Here is a 14,400-nt window from a genome sequence, read left to right on the forward strand (position 1 = left end):
TATGTACATGTCTTTATCTAGACCTCTATAAATGCCCTTTGCCTCCCAGCTCTTTCCTCTATTTCCCTTGATTTTCCTCCTATCCCACTATCATGCTCAGTCCCCACCAGGGTTTCAGCAATTCCTTTTTGTTACATTCCCCTTGATCATGCAAGGCTCTTTTATAAGCTATCAATTCAAACAAACAGACAAACAGTGTTGCCAGCCAATTTGAAGTCACAGCAACTCCACGGGACAAGAGGAACTGTCCCGCAGGGCTCCCAAGGCTGTAATCTTCAGGAGAGACAATTGTCACATAGTGACATTCTTCTGCTGGTGAGTTCAGATTGTCAACATTTTGGCTAGCCTCAGAGAACTTAACCATTTCACCCACACACCTCCTTTTATAATGTAGCAGTCAAGCAAAGGATCATACAGGACATATTTATGAAGGTGCCTCTTGAATGCTTTATTGTGTGTGTGTGCTTGTATACACACACACACACACACACATACATACAAACACAGAACTGTTTCAAATATTTAACAATGCCAAGATTAGAAATCTCTAAGTATGATATCTTTCCTGTCCCTTTTTGGAATAATTTGTAAAATTCTGTCAATTCTTATTCTTACATATCTCTATCTTTTATATCTCCCTCATGCTGTCTTCGCTAGTCTATCCCAGGAGCCTTCTAAATGTTCTTGCAGATCTTCCAAATGGCTTTATATATCATTGGCAGAAAACAAATCTAAAACCGAGTTTTACTCATGTTTATGTGCATTCTCATAATTTACTTTGCCAAGATCATTCTCTTCTTTGCCTACTTCCCTTATAAACTACTTTACCCAAACTCATTTGCAGTGAGAGTGTCATTTGTTTTCTGTCTCAGGTGCACTCTCTCCTATACCTGCCTGGGTGATGATCTCACTGGCAGTGCCCTAGGACGAAGGCATTCAGCACTATCGATACAACATCCCTCACCTCCACCTCAAGTTCTCTGCCACCATTCTCTTTCTTCCTCTCCTCTCCTGGACTAACAGTCTGAAAAAAGAAAACCTCTAGAGCTGGCGTCGTCGTTTCAAGGGCATCTAACTCAGGCCACACAAGACGCGGTCATTTCCACTCATAGCTCACTTGTGACTCCACCGGGTCTTTCCTTCCTGAAAAATATGGCTAAAGCTTTCTTTTCTTAAGGCTGTTTTCCTTCTTCTCTTTTCAACTTCTTTCTCTTCATTTTCCGATCCCCTCCCCTTTCACTTCTAGTTTTTTCTCTTTTGGTTCTACTCTTTCACTTCTAGTCTTTTTCTTCTATACCCTTCAAATGTGTTCTTCCCTACATTTCCCCCAAGGGGTCTATAGAAACCGTTCTTGTTCATGAGTCATCATTTGCTTTTATGGCCTGGGATGGCGCTGACTCTTGGCAATCCTCAGCACCATTGGCCTTCTTGAACCACCCTGGTATACTGTACTTTCATATGAAATTATAAGCTTTCTTCATCCATGTAGCTATTGCTTCCTCGGGTTTCTGGAACACGTTTAAACCTAGAGTTAAATTCTCATTTTTCTTCTCACTGTTTTTCCTCTTTCCCTTCTAACCTTCAATGGTTTTGTGAAATTACTTCCATCATCAACAACTATTAATCCTGTAACTATTTGACATAGCCCTTCACTGGATTGCATTTGCTGTCCCTGAACCAAATAGTTTTTGAATATTTGAGTGCCAGGGAGATGAATTCTTCTTACTTCATACATATTTTGTGATTTGGCGGGAGAGGAGTGATTGTTCTATAATCTGGGCAGCTGATAAACGGGAAGGGGGGTGAGGTCATTTGAGTTAGTTGCAGTTTATAGTTACTTTGTGAAACCACTGTGTATCTTGGTGACATCCATGAGTTCTTTCACCATTCTGGGCTGGCTCCTTCTGCTCGTGTATTTCTGATCTGTAGGGTGAGAGGACTCTAACCATTCTAATCGCTAAAGACTGAGTGATGTATATGAGATTTTTTGCAGTCACAGGGCTGCTAACCATAAGGTGGGTGGGCAGTTCAAACCCATCCGCTATGATGCAGTGAGAAAGATGAGGCACCTGCTGTATTTCAAACCCTATCAAAGGTCCCTATGAGTCAGAATCCACTTGATGTCAGTGGGTTGGGTTCGTGGGCTCTGATGGCACCGTGTGTTACAAGTTGGCACCTCAACGGCTAGGCCAGTAGCTTGAACCCACCGGCAGCTCAGAGGGAGAAATAGGAGATTGTCTGCTCCCACAAGGATTTACAGCCATGGAAGCCTTAGAAGGCAGTTCTACTTGATCCTCTAGTGTCTCCATGAGTTGGAATTGAATCAGTGGCTGAGAGTTTGGATGGTGACTTTCCCTCTTTGTCTACTCACATAGCTCACATCCACGAGAAGTCCTTGGCAAAGGGACATTTGAGCAGACTTTTCAGAAAGGAAGGACCAGGGTCTCCAGTTGCATTTCATTACTCTATGGGCCATGTACTAGACTGATTGAGTACATAGATAGATGACTACTTTTGGGTCAGATAGAATGGGTTGAACTGTCCTTATCCAAGTAGATGATGTGTTCATTTTTTTCCTTGATAAATATTTATTCTTACAGATAGTGTCTTTCAGGAGGTGAATGGACAGTTTTTTCTTCAGTTCACTGTTATAAAACTGTTGGGCTTCCTTGATAACAGATTGTCTCATTCTCACCGTCTCCATTCGGCCTAGGGCGGAAGCAGCTCTCTTACCTTGCACAAGAAGGGGGCTGAAGAAGTGTCAGAGAGCACGTCAGTCTCTGGGAGGGGCCACGAGCACTGTATGCCATGCATTTAAGAACGCCATGCACACAGAACGCCGTAGATTTAAGTTTCTGCATTGTGGCCTTTCCTCAAGGTAATGACTGCTAGTAGCATGGATTGCCCAGAGAAACTGAGTTAGGACCCAGCCTGAAAGAAAAGAGTGATGTCCAATGCAGCCACCGTGTCTATCTTGTTTCCTATTGTATATCCTCTGTAGTATCTGACAGCAATAATTCGCTCATAACTATTTGTGGAGTTGAAATATATTGAAACATTGGAGAGACACACAAGTCAGAATCAACTCGATGTCAGTGAGTTTGGGTTTGAGTACCACCAGAGTTTTCGACACTTGGACAAATTTCTTCTTTTCTAATGCCATTTCCTCAGTGAAAAGAATACATTTCTAGTTTGGAGACTTCAGCAGATCTTTCCCTGGGATGCTGTGAAGGAGGTTGGCTGTTTAGTCCAGCTGATCTCTGCTCAGAGACCCAGAGGTCAGAACAAGAAGTTTTAGGATTAGGATTAGGGACTCACAAAGAAATCAGTGCTGCTCAACTCTCCCCCTGAAGCTTCTGGCCTCAGCCACTGCTGAACCCAACATACTGGATTTAACAGACAAGTAGTCAATTCAAACGTGACCATGGTTTTGTGGTCTCCTGGATTTAATTCACCTTGTTTGAATACAATTTTGCTAAGTAGGAAAAAGTAACCATTTTTGGATAATTGTATGATGTGTCAAGAAGAAATAACCTAGAGCCACTATAAATGATACCGACATCAGGTAGTTTGTTATAAATTAGGGTTAAAGCAATGCTTATTGTATCTCAACAGTTTTTTTGTTCTCCCCAAAACTTGAAAACGTTTTATTTCAATCAAGAAGAAAACAAGGTATGGCACAGATGAAATTGACACACATATTTTTGTGCTTATTACTTAAAGAAAAGAGAAACATCTGAAATCTGTTTGCTAACTACAGTATTATACAAATTAGCCTGCAGGCACCGTGTGTGCTGTACCCTGTCTACTTGCCAGCCCTGCTTAGTCCCAACGTATTAATGAGCAAGTGCGAGTATTTGAACCATCAGCATTTCCGCATTTGCATGCAAACTCTCATGCTGTGTAATTATACACAGAGCTGGCACTCAAATTAATTAAAGCTGATTTCTCTGTGACTGCAAACCGGCCATATCCTCAGCTTTGCCTTCCTATGAAGTCATCACTCTACATTCAACGTGACACTTCTGTTCCTGGCATTCTTGGTAATGCTAATGTTCCACAATTGTGATTTCGACGATATTTTACAGAACAGCTGACAATGGCTGGGGGTGCTGGGCTTTTCCTCTCCTCTCTCTGCCCCCACTCCCCCTCCCCCTGCTCTTTTGTGGTATAAAGATAAAGAACAGCTTTTGAACGTCTGCTTTGTAATTATCTCAAATAATAATGCAAACAAATTACATGTATTGTTTCAGTGAGTTCCCTCCCTCTTTTGTGACTCCACCCACTGATTAGTGCTTACAATGATCAAATTAAAAAAAAAAGGCAATGTTTATTTGATGCTAACAATTAGTTTTGATGGTTTTATCCTTGGTTTTGAAAAGGCTTTAACAAATGGTGTTTTATTTCGAGAGATAAGGATCTCATAATTCAAAATTGGGGAGATTAGGAGAGAAAGAAACCGCAATGACTGCAAGATTTGATTAAGACTTTTTGAATCCTCATCAAACAAAACCGAATTGAAAAGGAGCTATTATTTGCCAGAGAGATCCACACACGTTATCTCCGAGGGCAGAGGCTTTCCCGGCTCGTCCGCAGTAGAGCCATCTCCTCCGGTGTCTGAGGTCCTCGGAGAAACTCTTTGGTGCTACTGTCTTGGAGAAGACATCCTTAGGGCAATTAAGTTATCACTTAGGATTCTCTTCATAAATTTCAATCTCGGATTCACAGGTGGCTCCTAAGGCATCATCAGGCAGCGACTCAGTGGATGAGCTGCTTGGACACCTTGCTCTGAAATCACTCTTCACCACTCAGCTGCAGCGCGACCCCGTCCTGAACCCACTGCTGCCGGCAGCGGTCAAAGCCCCGGTGCTCTAGCCTCCCGGCCCAAGATCCCGAAAGACACGGACTATTCCAAGAAGACTGCTCCCATAATCTATACTTGAAAGAGATGATCGAATAGGAAATTGCTTCATCATCCATCTTGAATGATCAAACCAAGAGATAATCAATTGTCCTTACCGTATTCAGTAGTAATTCCGGGTCCACACAGAGAATTCGTGCTCGTGGATCCCTTCAAAGTCCAATCGGCATCCAAGTCCGAAAGCAGTGTCGAGTCTTCCCAGAGAGGTTCGGGGGAGGTCACAGCCACAGCACTGCACCGATCGCAGCCTGCCCGTCTGTCTGGTCACGGATTTCCTACGCAGACAGGTGTCCTATTGCCACGCGGTTTGTTGCCAAATATATTTAAGAGAGAGGCGTGGCTGAGATGGTGCAGCCAGTTCCACCTGTCTCTAAACTCTCCTAACCTCTACTGCTTTTCATATTCGCTCAGGTACCCAGTGACTTCATGAGTTACCCACGCACGGCCGCCTATCTGAGGTGTGGGAACAGTATCGAGTTGGGCAGCAGGTCCTTGCAGTGCACAATGAGCGTTGCTACTGGCAAATACCTATTTGCTGAATCAGGACCCGGCTGCACCGAGCAGGACGGGGCAGTTCTACTGCTTTCTGTTTGTTTCCTTTTTTTTTTTTTTTTTAAAGCTATCCTATTCCAATTAGCCATTTAGATTCTTTCTGAGGCTCCAGCCTTCATCTTATTAATTTATTTTTTTAAGAGGCTAGAAAGTTGTTTTACTTTACCCCCCCTTTTTTAAACCTTCACAAAGGCAAAGAAAATAAACTCAGAGCCCTCCAAAGTGAATATCAAAACACATGTTGTACATGTCGTCTTTCAAATGTTTGATAGCATATGAAATACATCTTTTGCCATGATTACTTTATTTCCTTTTATGCAATGGTAGAGCAATGGTAGAGACCCTCTGGATGACTGGAAACTGTGGAGACCTGGAAGCCGGCGGTGTCCTAGAGGACAGGCCTGGTGCTGGGCTCTCGCCAGGTCCCAGCCCTGACCACCCAGGAAGCATTCCACTCAGCACACGCCAGGGTGCCTTGAGTTTGGATCTACACGAAGTAACGGGGGTAGAGGTGAATGATTTCCTATTGTCGATGGCAGTGTTTAAAATGATTGGTTATATAGCTGTCAGTCTCAATGGAATCCAGGTTATGAATTTAAGAGTTTGGAAGCTTGGCAAAGTTATGTGTACTATGAATCACTATGTTGTTGTTGATACTGCTGTGAGGTGCCATCAAGTGAGTTCCAACTCAGAACGCCTGTCCCTCTGCCAGAGGCAAACACCGCTGGTCCCACACCTTGCTCAAAATCTGTTTGTGCCTCTTGTCGCCACTGTGTCACTCCACTCTTCGAGGGTCTTCCTCTTCTTTGCAGAGCCTTCATTTGACTGAAGGAGCCTGGTGGCTCTGTGGGTTATGTGATGGATTGCCTAATACAAAGTCAGCAGCTTCAACTCCCCAGTGCTCTAAGGGGGTAGGGGGAAACACCCCAAAACAACTCGGTCTGCTCTCATAAAGATGGATAGGCCCAGAAACCCTTCAAAGAGTCTCTATGAGTTGGAATGGACTGGAAAGTAATGGGCTACTTTACTAAGGATGATGACCTTCTCTGGGCTTGGTCCCCCTCGATACCATGTTCAAAGTATGTGAGACTGATTCTTGTCATCCTCCCTTGTAAGGAGCATCCGGTCCATACGACGAAAAAAAAAGTTGGTTTGATTTTTGGATAGTCTACATACCAGGCTCCAAATTCACTGTCATTGCTTCAGTGCTGACTCATAAGTGACTCCTCTGTGGGTTTCTGACACTGTATTGGTTTACCAGAGTAGGAAGCCCATCTTCCTCCCGCAGAACCTCTGGTAGTTTTGAACTGCTGGCCATGTGGATCACAGCCCAATGAGTAACCACTACATTACCAGGGATCATGGGGTCAGCAAACTGTGACTCGAGAGCCATCTATGGTAGGGACCTGTGTCTCTGAAGTAAATGATATTATTCTGATCATGGTCATTTCGTTTGTTTGTAGAAAATGAGTTTGGGGCTCTCTAATTTTTTTTAAGTGTTGTCAGGGACAGGACTTTTCATCTCAAAAGCTTGCTAACCCCTGGTCTATAAAATATTTAATATTTTTATCAACACCATAATTCATATGCATCAGTTCTTCAATGTCTACTCATTGTTCAGCTTTTATATGCCTATGAAAACACCATGCTTCAGTCAAGGACACATTGGTCCTCAAAGTGACATCTTTGCTTTCTAACATGCTAAGAGATTTTTTTTGCAGCAGCAGCAGACTTACCCAAAGCAATATGTCTTTTGATTTATTGATTATGGGTATTGATTATGGATCAAGTAAAAGAAATAACTTGATTATCTTAAATATTTCCCATGTTTATCGTATTGTTGCTCATTAGTCTACTCACGGAGTTAAAAATATTTTTTTATAATGAGGTGTAATCTATATTAAAGGATGGGAGTCTTCTCCTTCTTACACATTATTTGTATTTTTGTCTTTATACTATTATGATTTTATCATACCATCTTAGTGTGATTTTGTTTTTTATTGTTTTCTGTTGGGTCTCCCAGCTGTGAAGCACAGGAGGAGTGGATGCATAATAATAATAACTGACACAGGGGATAGAGGGGTGGGGTGGGTGATAGGAAGGAAAAGGGGATTTCAGGAGTAAATAATGAAGGTGGGAGGGGGAGGTAGCACTAGAACTGATTGTGATTGCACAACTCATTTTAAAGGCAATTTAATCATGGGGAGGGGGAGGAATACTCTGAAACTGATATGGTGATGATTGTACAATTCTCCTTGATAGGATCGAATGATTGAACTACTGAATTGTATGATATGTAAATTATGTGCCAATAAAACTGTTGGGAAAAAAAAATAAAGGCTGTATCTTTGATCTTCATCAGTAAGTGCTTCAAGTCCTCTTTGATTTCAGTAATCAAGATTGTGTTGTCTGCATATCACCAGTTGTTAATGAGTCTTCCTCAAATCCTGGTGTCACGTTATTCTTCATATAATCCAGTGCTTTGGATTATATGCTCAGCATACAGATCCAGTCAATGTGGTGAAAGGATGCAACTTTGACACACAGCTTTCTTGATTTTATTTCTCTCACTTTTATAGCCTTTTATTTGTAGTAGTACTTATAGTTAGGCAAATGTTTAAATAATAGATCATTAGTTTTCGGTTCAACAATTCATACACATTTTGTGTACTCTCACTCAAGACAATCCCCTCTATGTCACATTAGTGGTCTCACTTCCTCCCATATTGCCTGTTTCCCTTCCTCTTTTTCGTTGTTGTTCATCCTTTTGAATTTTGTTCTTGGGTAAATACTTCCATTTTAATCTCAAAAGGTTGATTATTTTAAGGTATGTATATATCCTTAGTGTTATTGTTCTCTTTCTAGACCTGTCTATGGCTTGGCTGCAAATTAAGCAAGAGGGGTGATAGAATTCATTGCGTAAGTATTGCAAAATTCTGTCACGTAATCTCCAGTGTCGTTTCTATCAAGAACACCATTTTCCCCAACTGCCAATATGCTTTTTTGTTTCCAATGTTTGCACATCTATCACCAGTAGCTATCAATGTATCTTGATTGCATGTTTGATCAGTTTCAGACTGGGAAACATCTTCCATTTCTTTATCTTTGGCATTAGTGGATCATATGTAAGTTTGAATAATAGTCATATTAACTGGTCTTTCTTGTAGGTGTGTAAATATTATTCTATTGCTGACAGGACTATACTTCTGGCTAGATCTTGAAATGATCTTTTTGGCAATGACATTGCAACTGATCCTCTTCAGTTTGTTATTGGAAGTATACTATAATATGAATAAAGCTGAGAAAATATGGGTTTAATTGATGTAAGAGGCATGCTAAAACTTACAGTCTCACCTTACATCATGTTTAGTCAATGGACTCAATGGGTTTGATATTACATGTCTTAGATTTCTCAATTTCTCAGTGAAATTTAAATCAAGCAAATTGTTTTGTTTTGATTGATTTCATTTTCATGTTGAGGTTTGGCACCATATCTCACCCCCAATAGGAATTTTCTATATAACATTGTCAGTGCCCACCATCTAGCATAAAATTAGCTAGCATATATAACATAAATATGCCCACCATCCAGCATAAAATTAGCATCTGATAATGTGTAAAAATATTTGTTACATTAATGTTTAGGGACATATTTGTAACTACATGTATTTAAATTATTAATGACACAACGAACAGATCTGCAAACTCTTGAATGTACACTTGCTATATAGGCCACATACATACAGGAGATGCACAAAAATGGGGGATGGCCAACAGAAAAGTGGGTGAAGAGAGACGTCAGACAGGGAAATATATGACAAAATAATAATTTATAAATTATCAAGGGCTCATGAGGGAGAGGGGAGCAGGGAGGGAGGGGAAAAATGAGGACCTAATGCCGTGGGCTTAAGTGGAGAGGAAATGTTTTGAGAATGATGAGGGCAATGAATGTACAAATGCGCTTTACACAATTGATGTATGTATGGATTGTGATAAGAGTTGTATGAGCCCCTAATAAAATGATTTAAAAAAAAAAGAGCAAGAAAGGAAAAAAAAGTGATGGGAAAATTCCACTGTCTTTTCTTTCTATTTTTTCCACAAACTTCTCAGGCACCCTCATGTGTGAAGAGTAGTCATTTTTGAAACAAATAAAAAGTAACTTTGAAGAAAATACATTACTACCTCTAAGAACGTCCATTTTGGTATACCTTCCAGCGTTGTCTATCCTTGTGTAGGAATTTTTTTGAAGCTTCTGAGAGTATATTTATTTCTTATTTCACATGAAAGTTATTCAAGTATTTGAAAAATGGCTATCATTTTCCCTTAACTCTACTCCTTTTTCAGCCTCTACATTTCTTTCGTCATTCTAATATGATATCTTTTAAGGTTGGTCACCATATTGGAGAGATTCCAGTTTGTCCATGTCTCTCCTGAATGTGGCGCTCAGAACCGAGTACACAACTTGAGACGGCTTACAGTGCTCCTCTTGTTCTGGACCCTAGTTCTAATAATTCAGAATTTTATAGAACCAGGATATGAACTATGTGGAAGGGTTGGCCTCAGCTCATATCTTCAGTTCATGAACTTTTAGACAACTCAAATGCCTGTCATCGTCATACCAAATACTATTTAATCAAGTCTCTTACAACTTTTCTGTGTCCAACTGATACGTTAACTGGAAAGTCCAGACTTTACAGCCGTCCATATTTGACTTAATATTCCATGGGGACCCATTGCTGTATGTGTATATAGTTTGGGGGTGGCTCCTGAATTTGCTAACACATATAGCAGGTTTATCATATTTCTTTTCTCACATCTGAGTGGCTACTATACTACTATGTCATATCCTGATGGTACTGAGAGCAAGCTAGGTTCTCTTTTCTCAACGACCTTCCTGCCTAACAGGGAGATTGCCCTGCTGATGATCTTGTCTTCATAATTCCTTCCCAATCACTGACCAAAGTGCTAGTGTGCATCTCAGAGACTTCTCTTTGGGTTGGCAACCATCAATGAAGCTGAAGGACAACAACCACCAACACCAACCTCACTGCCATCAAATAGACTCCGACTCACAGCAAAGCTACAAGACAGGACTCTTTAGGGAAGTCGAAAGCCTCATCTGTCTCCCCTCAATGAGCCTCCAGGAATGAGAATTAAGCAAAACACCTGTCATTTTCATTTATCAAATGATAGATATACAGTCACTTTATGCAAGAATCACTTATAATGAGGGGTTCTGGCTCACCGCACCCCGTAGGACAGAATAAAACTACCTCAGGAGGTTTCCTGCAGTGCAGTCTAGATAGTGTTAATGCCTTTAGATCGTTGAGCGAATTGAGGTTCAGGAAGTTTATGCATCTTGCTTAAATTTGCATTGCTGGTCTAGCTCAGAGCTGTAATTTAGACCTCCAGGTTCTCTGACCTCAAGTTTAATTCTGAACATTATTTTAAAAAAATGTATTACGCTTTAGGTGAAAGTTTGCAGAACACATTGTTTTCCTGTTTAATAGTTTGTACCAAAGTGTTTGTGATCTTGGTTGAATCCCCCACAATGAGTCAACCATTCTTTGATTTCTGTCCTGGGTTCTCGGTTTGCTGTCACCCAAAATTTCTACTTCTTCTTATCTATTCATCACTGCTTTGGGGCAAATGCTGTCCTTTTCACCTCATATACTTGATTTTTCTAAGGAATGTGTTTCTCTTGGGTGTTATTGCTTACTTTATGGCCCTGTCTATTGTTAGGGTGGCAGATGGTCTCTGGGAATGGGTTTAGTTCCAGGTCAGTGTAGAGTCTTAGGACCACAGTCTCTGGGGTTTCTTCCGTCTCTGACAGGCCAGTAAGTAGTTGTGATTTTTTGTTTGTTTTACCGTTTTTTCCTGCCCCGTACCCTCTGTTTTGATCCCAGTGAGACTGGTTTCAGGACACCACCTGGCTCTTGTGGTCTGGAGAGTCAAGGAAGGTGTGGTTCACGTGGCCCATTGGCTACTCGCACCTGTGAGTTCTTTGGCGCATGCATTTCCCTTTCTTCCAGACAGAAGAGATCAAGTGTTGTATCGTAGATGACCACTCCTGAGATATCAAGACCCGGCCACCAAGGGAGGGTGCTGAACATGGCCCTCCACACCGTTTCTTAAACAACTATTATTCAAATGTATGCACCAACCATTAAAGCCAGTGATAAAGAAATTGAAGCATTCTGTCAACTTCATTAGTCTGAAAGTAATCAAAGATACAACCAGGCTGCAATATTACTAAAGAATTAATAAATGATCCATTAAAAGCTGAAGAAAAAGATGGAAGGATAATTACTGATGATTGCATAAGTTGGAAATGAAGAAGTAAGATCTGTAGTTGGAAAATGTGGCCTTGGTGATAGAAGAAATGAAGTTGAAGAGAGAATGAAGGCATTTTGTAAGGCCAATGACTTCATCGCAAATGCTTTCTCCCCTCAACATTAAAAAAAAATTATTATTATAGATGGACTTTGCCAGACTGAATATACAGAAATCAAATCAACTAGGTGTTTTGAAAGAGCCAATGGAGAAGAATAATATCATCAACAAAAACAAGGCCAAGGGGCAATTGTGAGACATCAATTGGTCATATGTAAGTTCAGGTTTAAGTAGAAGAAAAATTTAAAAACTTCATGAGAGGCAAAATACTACCTTCATTATATCCCACTTGAATCTAGAGAACATCTAAAGAAGAGCTTTGAGGCATTGAACACTGAGCATCCAAGAGAAGATCAAGAGGACACCAAGAACATAGGTAAGGACAGCAAAAGGTGATTTAAAAGATAAGGAAGACCCAAATAGACGTCAGAAGACGTTCTGAAACTTGCTGTTGAATGTAGCTAAAGCAAATGGAAAAAATGATGAATTAAAAGAGGTAGCCATAAAATTTCAAAGGGCAGCTCAAGAGACAAAGTCAGAGTGTTCTAGTGAAATGTGGAATGACTTGGAGTTAGATGGAGAAGGAGCCGTGGCCAGCATGTCTGAAGTGTCGGGCGCCACAGGCAGGGGCTCCATGAGGGAAACCTTGCATGATGCAGGAAGCCCAGAAAGAAGATCAAGGAATGCACATTTGCATACTAGAAATAATTGCACACTAGACATTTCCAGAGGTAGCTTATGATCAAGAACTGTCGGTGTTAAAGGAAGAAGTCCAAATTGCTCTGAAGGTGTTAGTGGAAGGCAAGGCTCCAGGATTTAACAAAATATCAGTCAAAACATTTCAATGAACTGATGCAGCTCTGGAAGCAATCACAAGAGATTCAGAAGCCAGTTACCTGGCTAACTGACTGGAAGAGATCCATACTTGTGCTCATTCCAAAGAAAGGTGGCCCAACAGAATGTAGAAAAACAATATCATTAACACCACATACAAGTAAAAGTTTGTAGAAGATAATTTTTAAATGGTAGCAGCATGTGCAGAAAGCTGCCAGAAATTCTAGTGTGATTCAGAAGAGGAAGTGAAATGAGGGTTCCCATTGCTGACATCAGATGGGTCTTGGCTGAAAGCAGAGAATACCATAAAGATAGTTCCCTGTGTTGTATTAATCATGCAAAAGTATTTGACTGTGTAGATCATGACAAACAATGATAACATTGAGGAGAATGGGAATTCCAGATGTTCTATTATGCTCATGAGGAATCTGCACATAAACAAAGAGGCAGTTGTTTGAATAGAAGAACAAGGGGATATTGCATGGTTTAAGATCAAGAAAGTTGAATGCCAGGGTTATATCATTTCCATCTGTACGCAATAATTTGAGAAGATGGACTAGATGAAGAAGAATGGAGCATCAGGACTGGAAGAAGACTTATTAACTATCTGCAATATGCAGATTATACAACCTTGCTTGTTAAATGCCAGGGGGGTTTATAGCACTTAGCCTTTGCTGTAGACTGTAACTCAATGTAAAGAAAACAAAAATCCTCACAAGTGGACCAGTGGATCACTTCAAGATAAAGAGAGTAAAACTTCAAGTTGTTAAAGATTTTACTTTACTTGGATCCACAATCAATGCTCATAGAAGCAGTCAAGAAGAAATCAAAGAATGCACTGCATTGGGTAAATTTGCTGCACATGACCTCTTGAAAGGACTTAAGATTGAGGTTTGTCTATATTTAGTTTTGTTATTGTTGTTGGTTTAGTTATTTACTTATTTTGTTTGGGTTTGTATGATTATCTGTATATGAAATCTGGGACAGGTGAATCCATAGAGACAGTAGCTAGATTAATAATTTTGGGGAAACAGAAGGATTTCTCTCAAGCTGTCTCCCCCAAATGACTATACACTTGCGAATGACTATACACTTGGAGGTCATCAGGAGTAGATTAGGGGTCATTCTCCCTAAGAGCTATCAGCCATCTAGAGCAAGCAGACACCATTGTTTATACCTCAACAAGTAGGGCCCACTCCCTTCTGATAGGATAGTAGTTGTCTGTTTCCTTGTAGGAGACCCCAGAGAGGTCAAACCCGCCCAAGAATGACCAAGCTTAGGTTGCCATCATGAATCTAGGGTCCACCCATCTTGTCACATGTATACCCCTAGTTCCTCCCATTCCTATGGACACACCCCTAGCTCATCCCCTTCCTGTTACGCTTATGCCTATCATACATCCCCTTCCTACACTGTGTATGCCTATTGTACTGCCCCTTCCTATGATGTGTGATTCTGTAATCATGGCCCCCTAAAGTGATATAATGATTGGTTAGCAATAAAGAAGAGGCTCTCTCTGGCTCTCAGGCCAGGGGAGCACTCCCCAGTTCTGGGTCCTGAGGGCTCTCCTGATCTCCAGGCTGGGTTCCCCCCACAAGGACCATCAAGCGGGGCTGAGGAGAGCAATGCTACCATGAATTGTGTCTGACTCCATTACTTCACGCTATCTTTTACCTCTCATGCTCTCTGTGACTTTACTA

The sequence above is a fragment of the Echinops telfairi genome, unplaced genomic scaffold (assembly GCF_000313985.2).
Source record: "Echinops telfairi isolate 266 unplaced genomic scaffold, ASM31398v2 ScPeMD7_443;HRSCAF=831, whole genome shotgun sequence".
In the NCBI taxonomy this organism is placed as follows: domain Eukaryota; kingdom Metazoa; phylum Chordata; class Mammalia; order Afrosoricida; family Tenrecidae; genus Echinops; species Echinops telfairi.